A 13,100-nucleotide genomic window follows, 5' to 3' on the forward strand; every position below is an offset into this window, starting at 1 on the left:
TTTTACAGTACTATTTAAAGGCGTCTAGAGCTTTATACATATTATCTCATTAATTTTCACAGTATCCTGTGAGGAATGTAGGTGGAAATTATTTCACATTTTATGGACGGGTAAAGAAAGGTATTGTAAATTTACCAAAGGGATTTACATAGGAATAAAATACAAGAGGCTAAATGAGATATACTTTTGCAAAATATAGATTAATAGGTTGTCTAATTTTATTCTAAAAGTTGATTTTATGTGTTGTGGTCTCTTCAGAAGTTCTTGAAAGGTTGATTAAATAAAAGCTATTCTTTTAAGACTTTTGGAATATGTTAATAAATGGGAAGTCTCATCAAATATAATGTGTTAATAAAAATAGCAATCAACAATGCAGATTGAGCACTTATGCTGTGACACAGGCTTCCTGCATTACCTACTTTTATACTTATAACAAGCCTGCAGTTCTAATTCTCTGTTGCAGAGTGATGAGTTATCCTAAAATGTTTCACCTTAAAACAACAAACGCTTGCTATTTCATGTGATGAGTTCAGCAAACCAGGAGGGGCTTGTGGATGGTTCTACTTCAGGGTGTCTTCAGAGGTTGAAGTACACATGTTGACTAGGGCTGCAGTTTCATCTGAAGACTCAACCGGAGGAGGATCATTTCTAAACTAACTCACTTTACTGAACTAATTCAGTTTCTGGATGATTGTTGAACTGAGCCTCAGGTGCTTCCTTGCTGATGTGAGGGAGATCGGGGTCCCACAATTTTCAGCCTGTCACACATGGGATATAGTTGTATTCTAAGAATGGGACTGGATGGAGGAAGCAAGTACCCAGACTTTTGCCAGATACCAGTAATTTTGCCTCTTCAACTTTGAATTTGAAAGGATGAAAAATACTTGCACCAAAGAATGAAACTGGACTGCTATCTGTCACCATGTACCAAAATTATTTCAAAATGGATCAAAGACTTAAGCATAAGAACTGAAACAATTAACTGCATAGAAGAAAACATAGGTACTAACCTTGTGGACCTTGGGTTCAAAGAGTGTTTTATGAATTTGATTCCAAAGGCAAAGGAAGTAAAAGCTAAAATAAACGAATGGGACTATATCAAACTTAAAAGCTTCTGCACAGCAAAAGAAACCATCGACAAAATAAAGAGGCAACCAACTGACTGGGAGAATATTTTTGCAAACCATGCCTCCGATAAGGGGCTAATATCTAAAATATACAAGGAACTCATGCAACTGAACAACAAAAAAATAAATAACCCAATTGAAAAATGGGCAGAGGACCTGAAGAGACATTTCTCCAAGAGGACATACAAATGGCAAATAGTCATGAAAAAATGCTCTACATCACTAATCATCAGAGAAATGCAAAAGAAACCCACAACGAGATATCACCTTACCCCAGTTATAATGACTATCAATAAGATAAATAGTAACAAAGAGGCTGTGGAGAAAAAGGAACTCTCATACACTGTTGGTGGGAATGCAGATTGATGCAGCTGCAATGGAAGGCAGTGTGGAGGTTCCTCAAAAAATTAAAAATAGAATTACCGTATGACCCAGCAATCCCTCTCCTGGGTATCTACCCCCCAAATTGAAAACAACTTATCCATAAAAAAACATGCACTCCAATGTTCATTGCAGCTTTATTTACGGTGGCCAAGACATGGAAACAACCAAAATGTCCTTTGATAGATGAATGGATAAAGAAGTTGTGGTATATATACACAATGGAATACTATTCAGCAGTAAAAAAAGATGATATAGGAACATTTGTGACAACATGGATGGATCTTGAGATTATAATGCTAAGTGAAATAAGTCAGACAGAAAAAGCAGAGAACCATATGATTTCACTGATATGTGGTATATAAACCAAAAACAACCAAAGAATAAGACAAGCAAATGAGAAACAAAAACTCATAGACACAGACGATAGTTTAGTGGTTACCAGAGGGGAAAAGGGTAGGGGGCTGGTAGATGAGGGTAAGAGGGATCAAATATGTGGCGATGGAAGGAGAACTGACTCTGGGTGGTGAACACACAGTGTGATATATAGATGATGCATTACAGAATTGTACACCTGAAATCTATGTAACTTTACTAACAATTGTCACCTCAATGAACTTTAATAATAAAAAATGCTTGCAGCTAACATCTCCTCATGGAAGGTTGTCTATTCTTTGATTGTGAGCTGAGTAGACAGGGGGCTTCATCTTCTTGGTCACACCAGAGTAAAGCTTATTTTTTATTAAGCAGTGGGTGGGATGAAAGGAGAAGAAAAGATATCAGGGGAAGAACTCCAGAGACTATAACTGTTCTTACCAAATTTTAGTAGATGTTCTTGCATAAATGTTTATTTCCTCTATATCCTTAGTACAGTTTATAGAGACCTTAAATGGATGTTTCTTTATATTTTTTTCATCAGTTATACTAGTTTCACTGGGATTGGATCCATGACACACTTCACACTCCCATCCCAGAAGTGAAACCACAACCATGGTTCTTCCCTCATTGCAGACAGTTCCTTTTATATGAAAGGAGATGCTGTAGCCTAGCATTTTCCCAGGGGAGGCAATGTGAATGGGAACAGAAAATGTGTTTATCACCCATACCTTGCCTCTCTTTCTCTTGGGAGAAGCTTATTTACAGAAAGTACATATTTTTTTCTGCACCCACACACCATATGTTTTAAAAGAGCCATCTCTGTACAACTGAATTAGCTGCATAACCACAAGAGCCACAATTTTTAAATCACCGCATTACAGTCTTGGAGAAGTAGCCAAAGTAAAATTTTAGGATAGAAAATAATATGGAAGCTTCTGAATCTGCTAGAGTGAGTGGACCTAAATTTCGGATGTTCTTTAAGGGTGCTACAAAACAGAAGCCATAGCCCGGCTTATCTTTTTTGTTTGTCTGCTTGTTTATTTGGAACTCATGGTTAGTTTACAGATAAACTGTGTAGCCTCTGACCTTAACTAGCAATAGAGGGCAATATGGACTAGTAAGAAACACAGACTCTAAGGAGGTATAAGGGTGTCTTGAGCTGTTTAAATTCAAACTTAACCTTGAACTGGGTAGTTGCAAATGAGTTCTGCAAGCACTACAGAACAGAAATGAGGTTCTAGGTTCAAAGTTTTGATAGCAAAAATTGATTGGCAGTGCAAAGTGGAAAGACTTATTCACAGATTATGAATTGAATATACAGAACAGAAAATAAGGAATTGAAATATCATCTGATGCCCCAGGATAAGACCACTCTACCATTCTAAATCAAATATAGCAGGAGTGTCACAAAATGCACTATCTGAGAAAAGATTAGAGAGAGATATTTTCCCTCTTCTAGCTATGGTAATCCATCATGCCAAATCATATTTTTCCTGTGGGGTTTCTTTCATTTAAATCAAAGCTCAGTGGCCATGGATTCTGAATAACTGGCCTAAACTTTGTGGCTTCCAGGAGAGAGAAAATTAAAACAAAATATATTTTCTCTTTCTTTCCTCCTTTTCTCAGATAAAATTTGACTTTTCCTTCCCGAAGTTGTGGATCTATTCATACAGTGTTCTAGAGAAACGTTTATGAAATAAAAGAGAATTATGATTTTAAATGAATGGAAGCTATTAATATTTTTTTTCTTAACTTGGTTACGGTTTGTGTATTGATACTCAGTTTTAAAAGACATTTAAATAACCGTTCCAAAAATTGAGAATATTATGCTTGACATAAGTCTTTAACATGTACAAGTAAAAGCAAGATTATAATGAACAAGAGTATGTTTTCTCTCATTAAGTCCCTTATTCATGGTATTCTGCCTACGCTGACCTCTGTCTGCACTTTGACCGCAGGTACATCATGGCACCAGGGCCTTGCTCTCTCACGGGCAAGACACCTCTTTCCCCAGATTCTGTTTTATTAATTGTGTTTTCACACAGATGCCACCACCCCAGAGAGGCCTTCCATTATTTAATAACTTATCTAAATCGGCTCCTTTAAGTGTATATTATTCTATTACCCTGTTTTGTTTTCTTCATAGTCCTTAATGCCATCTTAATTTTCTGTCATATTTTTCTACTGTCTTACTTCATTAGAATGCAAGTTCCACAATGCCAGGATATTTTTATTTATTTATTTTTGTCATTTTCACAGGTGTATTCTCAGCTTCTAGCACAGTTAAAGCTGTTTGATACAGTGGAAAATATTTGATACAGTAAGTATTTACATAAGTATTATGATTGCACTAAATATTTATAACTGAATTAATTCACAAATAGGTGAATGGTCAAATGAAGTCAACAAAGTACCTGTGCATGTATTGGAAGGTAGTCTCTACTATCAATATTGTTTCTCACAAATTAAAAAAAAATAATACTTGGAAACCGTGCATATATTGCCAGAGAGTACACTGGGCTCTGAGAATAAGAATAAGAAAGAATAAGATAAATCTAAAGCCAAGTACTTAAGTTGTAATGGAAAGTACAGACAAATAATCAGACTCTTGTAGTCCAGGGAGATGTATTCTATGAGAGAATTGTAAACAAATGCTTTGGGAAACCTTAGGAGGAGCCTTGCTAAAACCAGTTCAGAAATGTAGAGTTGGTGTCTCAGAGGACAGTATGTGAGAACTGAATCAAGAAAAACAACAGGCCAAGACAGGGCATCTGAGTGAATGTTGTTCTAAAGAAAGCATAATGAGCAAGGACTGGAAGGTAAGATGGTGTGAGGAAGTCTGAATAATGTAAGTAACTTTACATGGTCCAGAATGCAAGAGGCCAGAAAGAGGGAGGAATTAATGCAGTTATGAAGTATAAAGGTACTTGTATAGTATACCAAGGAATTTAGCCTTTGCTTCTTATTTACTTACAGGATTTAAAGTTGTTAATTTGTAAATGTATTTATTTGTTCCTGAATATTTTATTTGTATTTTTATTATTTATTTTTATATTAATGATCAACTGTATTACTAAATCAATCAATCAATCAACCAATCAATCAATCACTCAATCAATCAGGTATTAATGGAAGGATTTATTTTTATACCTGCGATATGATTGTATGGCTTATTGAAGTAACACAGCTAAAAAATGTATCCCCCAATGATGTGTACATGTGTGTTTATGAATATTTATGAACATACAAGTATTAATATATAGTATATACATATTATGAATATATATATGAATACATATGATTATTATATATGTATTTATCTCTGAAAAGAGAAAAAATAAAAATTTAGGATTAAATGAAGAGAATTAAAGAATAAATAAACATTGTCAAATACTACTCCTGAATTTGTCATAATTGTACTTTTAACTACATTCGGAAAAACATCGAGAAGAATTCATTAGAAAAACAAAATAACATGCATTATGTATTGTGTGGCATCAAAAATGTCATATTATACTAAACTAAATAGTGAAAAAAATAACATTTAAAGTTACAGCCTAATGAATATGCAACTTCACTGCTTTTGATGTAAGAAGGAAAAAGTGAATGATAGAGTATTCTATAATAATGTAACACCTAAGACTACTAATGAATATTGGAATAAAGACACAATTTCCTTATGAAGTAATCATAATTACAGTTATTATTGGCATCACACAAGAGAACAAAAGACAAATTTGAAAAATGAATCATACACATTAAAATGTATCAACATTGAGATTTCATAGTGTAATATTATATTTATTATTAACATGACCAAGAGTTTGTATATTCCGTAGATTAAACAGAAAAGAGAGAGAGAGAATGAGAATAGCAGGGCCTGAAGATAGCCAGAAAATTAATAATAATAAAATAATCAAATATGATAAAATTTATAATTATAATGAAAAAAATGAAGTTTTATATCTTAATTTTTAATGACGGCTATAACGTGTAAGAAGTTGGTCAATGTCAAATTAGGAAAGAAAATTACTACAGATATTTTCTCTGATATATCAATTTCATAATAAAAATGTTATATTGTCTAATGCTCTACAGCAATACTTCTTAACCAGCCTTTTTTAAAGAATTGTTGGGAGGTTTTGGAAAATACACAGCCTAAACCACACCTTAACCTAAAGAATCAGATTATCTTGAGTGATTTTTTGCATTTTTAACATTCAGAAATAATATCCACTATGTTTCTGTTGGTTAGGGCTCAGTTAAGAACCGCTGTTCTATGGGTTATTTTTCTTATTTCCAAGAGAAGATATGTAAGGAAGAAATTGCTTCTGTAATTTAATACACACACACACACACACACACACACACACACACAAACACACACACACGATTTGTTGTTGATAATATTGACAATGTTGATAGTGAAAACATTTGCATTATTTTTCCCTTTGTATGCTTATATGAATCCTTGAAATGTAGCTAACTTGCCATTTACATAACCATTAAAATAATTACTATAATCATTCTAAATTAAGACAATTTAAATTGAAGAATTTAGATTCTTGCATCCCATAAATTGTGAAATTTGTGTTTTCATTTTCATTTGTTTCAAAATACATTTTGATTTCCTCAATTAGTTTAATTTAATCAAACTCTCTTACATTCAGGTCAGCATATATTGAGCATAGTTGTGCCATCACCCATTTCCACCAATTATAGAAAGTGTTCTTGTTAGTCTTTGCTGAAGTCCAAAACTTTTCTTGACACAGTACACTATGCAACCCTTAGGGATATATTGGTATTAACACCTGAGATGAAAGCTATATTCCATCCTAGTTCTGTAATTTTCATCTTCACCAACAGAGTGAATTGTGGTGATTATACGTTAGGCTCTGAACTAAGCTGTCAGAGAAATGTACAATAAAATAATAGCCACCATAGCTATTTTCCAGACTCCCTTATTACCATCATCATTTTACAGGTAGTAAAAACAAAGCTTAGAGGTGTAAAATAAACAGCTCAAGGTCATTCAGGTAATAATTGGCAGAGATGTGATTCAAACCAAAGACTTTTCGTAAAGTCAATGATAGCCTTCATACAGTACTAACATTATGACAATAATGGAGATTATAGAATATGGGATCAGCATGTTTAATGATGACAGAGAAAAAAATCTCCAAGGAATACTCAATGTTACATAAACTGTAGTTTTACTAAAATGAATGTCCTCCTTGAATATCAAGAAATAGGGTATCTCAAACACCTGAGATAATTTGACAGCTTGTCAGTTACTATCACAAGATGTCACACTCCTCACTATGGAATTTATAACAGTGGTCTTTCATTGGTTCTGTAGAGCAGAATCATAGAGCTCTGGCCATCTCTTTGCCATATGTGTTGCCTATGAACTGATGGATTGATTTTAATTCGACCTTGGCAGCTTTTGTTACCCTCTGAGCTATTAGTTGTGCGCTGTTCCAGACCTTTTCCTTGAACTCTGCCTTTGCACACTACCGTTCTTCTAAAGATTTTTCCCCGGGGCCCTAGGTGGGCTGTCAGTCATAACTTTGTTGGCCATGACAGATATGCTGTGTCAAACCCATTAGTAAATTTTGCAGTTCTATTTTTTGAGAAAAGGTGCCTTAGTTGTCCAAAAGAATAATTTATAAGTACCTAATTCAAAAATAAGGAACTCAATGCAAATATTACGTTCAGTGTTTGACATCATAACTATATTATATTAGAGTGTACTTTATATAGGAAAAACTAGATTTTTGCTCATGTGACTCCACGTTTTACATCACTACCTAAGTATTGTTACATGTACATGCATTCAGAAATGGATAGATATTTTAGAAATATTACCCATACTCAAACCAACTGTTAATGGATTAACAAACCAACTGTCAATGAGAGATATTGTCAATTTCATGATGTCTGATCTCATACTACATTTATCAAATTATCCTCACCATTATTTCTATTAATAGTAGCAGTATGTATACATACACTAAATTTGATCAGGAGTAATAATAAAGTTCCTGTTTTCTTTTCCTTTTTGCTATTTCTTCTGCTAGGTCTCTTTCTCATTCTCTCACTGGTCTTATCATATCAACGAACTATTCACTTCATAATCCAGTTAAAAATGATTGTTCTACATAGCTATACCAAGAAAAAAGGGTTGTATGTAGTTTTCAATAGAGAATGTATATATTATGGCATTTTGGGCTAGTGTTCTGTCACAGAATGTTATTATGTACATTGGGAATATCTGAGATTTTAATAATTTGAATGTTTTTTATTTATTTTTGAACATTTCAAGGTGGTATATTTTTGTAGTATTTGATAACATTTTATTACATAAACAATGGCTTTAAACAATTACTGGACGCAAAATTATAAAGTGACTGTTGAATTAATCTTAGATAATGATTGAAATAAATTACTAAGGTAATTGTTTCAGTGTAGCAGTTGTTTCACTCTTAATCTATAAAGGAAATTTAAAATATTACATGTTACTGTACATTAGTTTTTCCATTATTTTCCAGCAATTCAGGAAAAATTTACTCTCTATTTTACTTTATTCAAGGTATATAACTCCAGTCAAATTCTAAAAAATACAATGTGACTGACAAGTACATCTCTCTAATAAGTTAATAATTAGTATTAGCGATTATGCAGATGCATTGATTTTTTTCCTGTAATTCAATATTAACGTAGTACATAGTTAACCATTCATAAAAAAGGAGAGATTGAAATAATATTAGAAACATTATGATCTACACTTCCTCATATGACAGATTTACTTTTATACATATTATATTTATACATATTATATTATATTTGGTTCACCATTCTATTTAAAGTTAGCATTTAAACAGAAAATATTTTACATATTTTATGTGAAAGAAAGAGATCATAACAATCTCTTTATCGGGTGTGTGTACATCCACAGCTAGGAATTATGAAGTTTCATGTATCTATTGCTAGTGAAATGGACTTGACTTTCCAGCAAGGCTTGACACTTCACACACTGAAACAGTAAGTTCATCCTTGGAAAAGAATATAAAACTAAAAAGGGAGAGATATTATTCAAAACAGTTCAGTATAGAAAATAGATTTTCTGTCATAAAGATTTTGACAGTAAATGTTGAAACAGTAGAAATCATAAATAATGCTGTTTTTTATGTTACACATTCTGAGAATTTTTATAGACCTCAACTGGGTTATAATGAGATAACAATAAAACTCTCCCTAAGATACTATATATGTTGTAACTTTTATTTTGTGTGAATAGTAAAACAACTCTGACTTTTTCTTTCTCTCTCCACATACACAGACACACACAGACACACACACACACACTCACACACACACACAAGCACATTTTTGCAGTGCAGGCATATATTTTATCTATTTTCTTTCCACATTTTGCCAACTCAAAAAAATGTAATGTAACACTTCATCTTTAAGGTAGAGAATATTACAGTGAGAGTTCTAGCCAACTTCATTACCATTAACTGTAGAAAATCACAAACATTGCAAAGTATTTCATATTATGTGATGTTATAAAGCTGTATGTATTCAAATGCTTAAGCTATAGGATTAAAGAATAAAAAATAATAGAAAACTAGGAATCTATTTTAATAAATTATAATTGCTTTTCAACTATGGGAAACACCTATGCTTGATCAAAAATTACTTTCCTTTTTAAGTTCTGAAATTATTTTGAGACAGTTGTATCTCCTATTTCTTGAATTAAATGAAAAAATATTGAGAAATATTAAGTCCATTGAACATTAGACTGTACTGGTACATATTTCATTTTATTCATTTGTATCAGCGCAAAAGCATATTTTGTCACAGTGGGTGAAACATGGACTATACAAATATCTATTTTATCTAAATGATTCTATATAAATGTACCATTCTTGAAATTAAATAGAAAGCTTTGGAATTACAATCACTTAGATAAAAATAAATATTTTTACATTTTTAATAACAAAGATTTTTAAACATTCAAAAAATATTCATTAATCAGCTACATTTTAAAAGTCATCTTTCTAGGCTCTGACTATATAGTAGTGAACAAAACAATATGCTTTTCCTGACAGAGACTCTATTGTAAGGACTGGCAGGTACCAAGAAAACCATTTAAAAAATTAAAATATAAATAACAAAATGTGACACGGCAAGTGGCAATGCATGAATGATGTCAAGTAAATGGAAGAGAACACAGTGTATAAGGATTGCTATTAACATTTTATATAATTTAGTTTCAAAAAGGCCTCTTGGATAATGTGACATTTAAATATAGAAAAGTAAGTGAAGGAACCAATCACATGACTTTCTAGGAAAAAGGTGTTTTTAGTCATAAAAATAATTCATACAAATGCTTTGAGTGAGATGAAAGCATGCCTGGAGCCTTGGATCCATACTCAGGAGAGCAGCGTGGTTGGGAGAGCACAGATTTTATTCTGAATGAGATGAGAAGCCATGCAGGATTTGGAATAGTAGGGTGACACCACTGACACAGTTTTTCAAGGATCATCATAATTTCTGCACTTGTGGAAGCAAGAGACATGTTTAGAAAATTATATGACCTTGTGTGTGTGTGTGTGTGTGTGTGTGTGTGTGTGTGTGTACAGGTTGTTGGAAAGATTATACATTATGCAGGGAAGCATCAAGTGATAGTTTTGGTTATTAGTAGTATTAATTACATAATGACTTTGAATAGACAAGCCATTTACTAGTTCTGTATTGTGGGGAAAGTTTCTCTATTTCTTTTCTTTTCTTTTTTTTTTTTTGAGTCTAGATTAGGGTTAACGGTGGCTCTAACTGAAGTAAGAGCAAAGGAGATGGTGAGAACATTTGGATTCTGCCTTTGTTTTAATGATAATGCTGAAGGGATTTACTAATGAACTGAATAAGTTGTGTGAGAGAAAGAAAACAGAAATAAGTTTAAGGTCCAAATAACCTAAACATGATCTCGCCTCCTCCAAGCAAGTTGATGTGAAGGTTGAGAATTACTTATCCTGACATGTTGAGATTTACTGACACTTGGGCTGTTGTATTTTTCAAAGTCTATTATTAGCACAGAGAAAATTCATTAGTCACTATTGATAGACTAATGGAAGCATATGACTGTTTTTTTTTTTCATTTTAGCATTTGTGTTAAAAATTTTAATACCAGTCAATTTGATTTCAGAAAACGCAAAGGTCTCTGGAAACATTTCTTTATTATTTAAATGGTAACTTTTCTTCAACTTAGGAAATATTTAATCAACATGAACCTTGAGAACTTTAAAATCTTGAACAGGATTTGTTTTCCTTTAAATTAATCTAATAAGGAAAAAAATAGAAAACTTTTATTTCAAGTAAAATAGTTTGGTAATATGAAGGACACAATAAACTGAACATCAGACTTATTTACAAATAATTGCATAGGTTTTATGTGTATTTAACTATTTCATGCATTGTGTTCACAAATACTGTATTTACAGTGTGTCTACTATGTGAAAAGCTCTATGATTAGCCTTTCCAGTGGAGAGGGAAAAGATATATAATGTCAGCCTTGGGAATGTAGAGATTATATAAATAGAAAATATTTTAATAGAATATATTTTAATATAATAAAATAACATACTATTTTTATAAATATCAATCAAAAATATAATTATAATATTAGCCAAATGCTAAGAATGGTACATACTCTATTGAAAACAGGGCTTTTTTTTTACCCCATTGCCATTTCTCAGCACTTAGAAGAGTACCTGATACTATAAATTTCTCAATAACTATTTGTAAAATTAAGTAATGATGACATAAGAGCATAAAACGGCAACATTTTTATGTAGTCTTGGAAGGCTTTCTTGAGTCATTGGATAGGATCGAATTAAAAAATCCGATCCTATATGCTCAGAGCCTTGCTTTTATAGAACACACCTCCCTACTTAAGCAATCAAGTAATAATACAATATTGAACACATTTTGTTTTGGGAGATTTATAGAGAATAATAAAAGTGAAGGGGAGAGGGAAGAGCAAGGTATGATCTGTGACATTAAAAAAATTATAATCTAGCTGAGGAAGTCCCAAATAGCACGGGTAGCTTGACACATGGTATTCTGTTTTCCTGTAGCAAATCTCCACTCATAGCATTCATTTACCTGTGACTTTATTGTTGAGAACTTCCTCTTTCACATGACTGAGCACTCCCTTGAGTCATTAGGTAGAACTTCTCATTAAAAATTTGATATTAAATGACCCTTGGAAAATTGTGAAAGGTCTTAATAGAGGGAAGTGAAAAACGAATTTCAGGGAAAACATAGGTAGCAAGAAGTACATATGTGAATATATACCCAGAAAAATGTGGGCAATTTAGGCTGAGGGAAGTCAAATAGCTCCTGGAACATATGAGAAATAAGACTAGAATGGATCATTCAGGCTAGACTTCAGAGAAATGCCAGTGTCTCAGAAAGGAAGTCTAGCCTTGAATTATAAGCAGGGATCACAACATGAAAGGTGATAGAAAATGAGAGATGTGCTCAAGGTTGTATTTCTGAAAGTGAGTCTGGTTTTGGATGTTCTGATTGATTATGAAGGCTGACTCTCAAATGCTACAATAGCAAGAGCCCATTTCTCATATCGAGGAGCCAGTTCATAAAGATCTCAGTGAGCATGAAGAGGGAAATAGAAGAGAAATTATGATGGCTCAATGAAAAGGAAAAAGAAAGTTTTAAAGATAACACTAAGGTTTAAGAGTGTTGGTGGAAATACTAAATAAATATGTAAATAAAAAAGATACCAAATAAATTTAAATAAAAATAAGAAAATGTGGACTTCTTTGTGTGTTTGTGTCATCTCTCCATAAATAAAGTGAGGTTGAAAATATAATTACCTTCAAGAACATTCAAGAGGAAATGTTTCCAAGTGGTTGGATCAATTAATTGCATATCTGCCCCATGATCAGATTAAAATGGGAAAATAATCAAGTGGTGTGATATGGTAATTGACTTAGTTTGAGAGCAGGTAGCATTGGCCAACAGCCAAAATATGCAAAAAAATAAATAGGCACATAAATCCAGGTAGGGAAGGTTATGTCAAGGAGTGCCTCCCCAACCCCCAATTAGCTACTGGATATAATAGAGTAACATGGAAGAAGGTGACGAAGGACAAGGAGTTAAAGGTGTGCAACGTTGTGTTGAGGGGAA

The sequence above is a fragment of the Rhinolophus hipposideros genome (assembly GCF_964194185.1).
Source record: "Rhinolophus hipposideros genome assembly, chromosome: 1".
In the NCBI taxonomy this organism is placed as follows: domain Eukaryota; kingdom Metazoa; phylum Chordata; class Mammalia; order Chiroptera; family Rhinolophidae; genus Rhinolophus; species Rhinolophus hipposideros.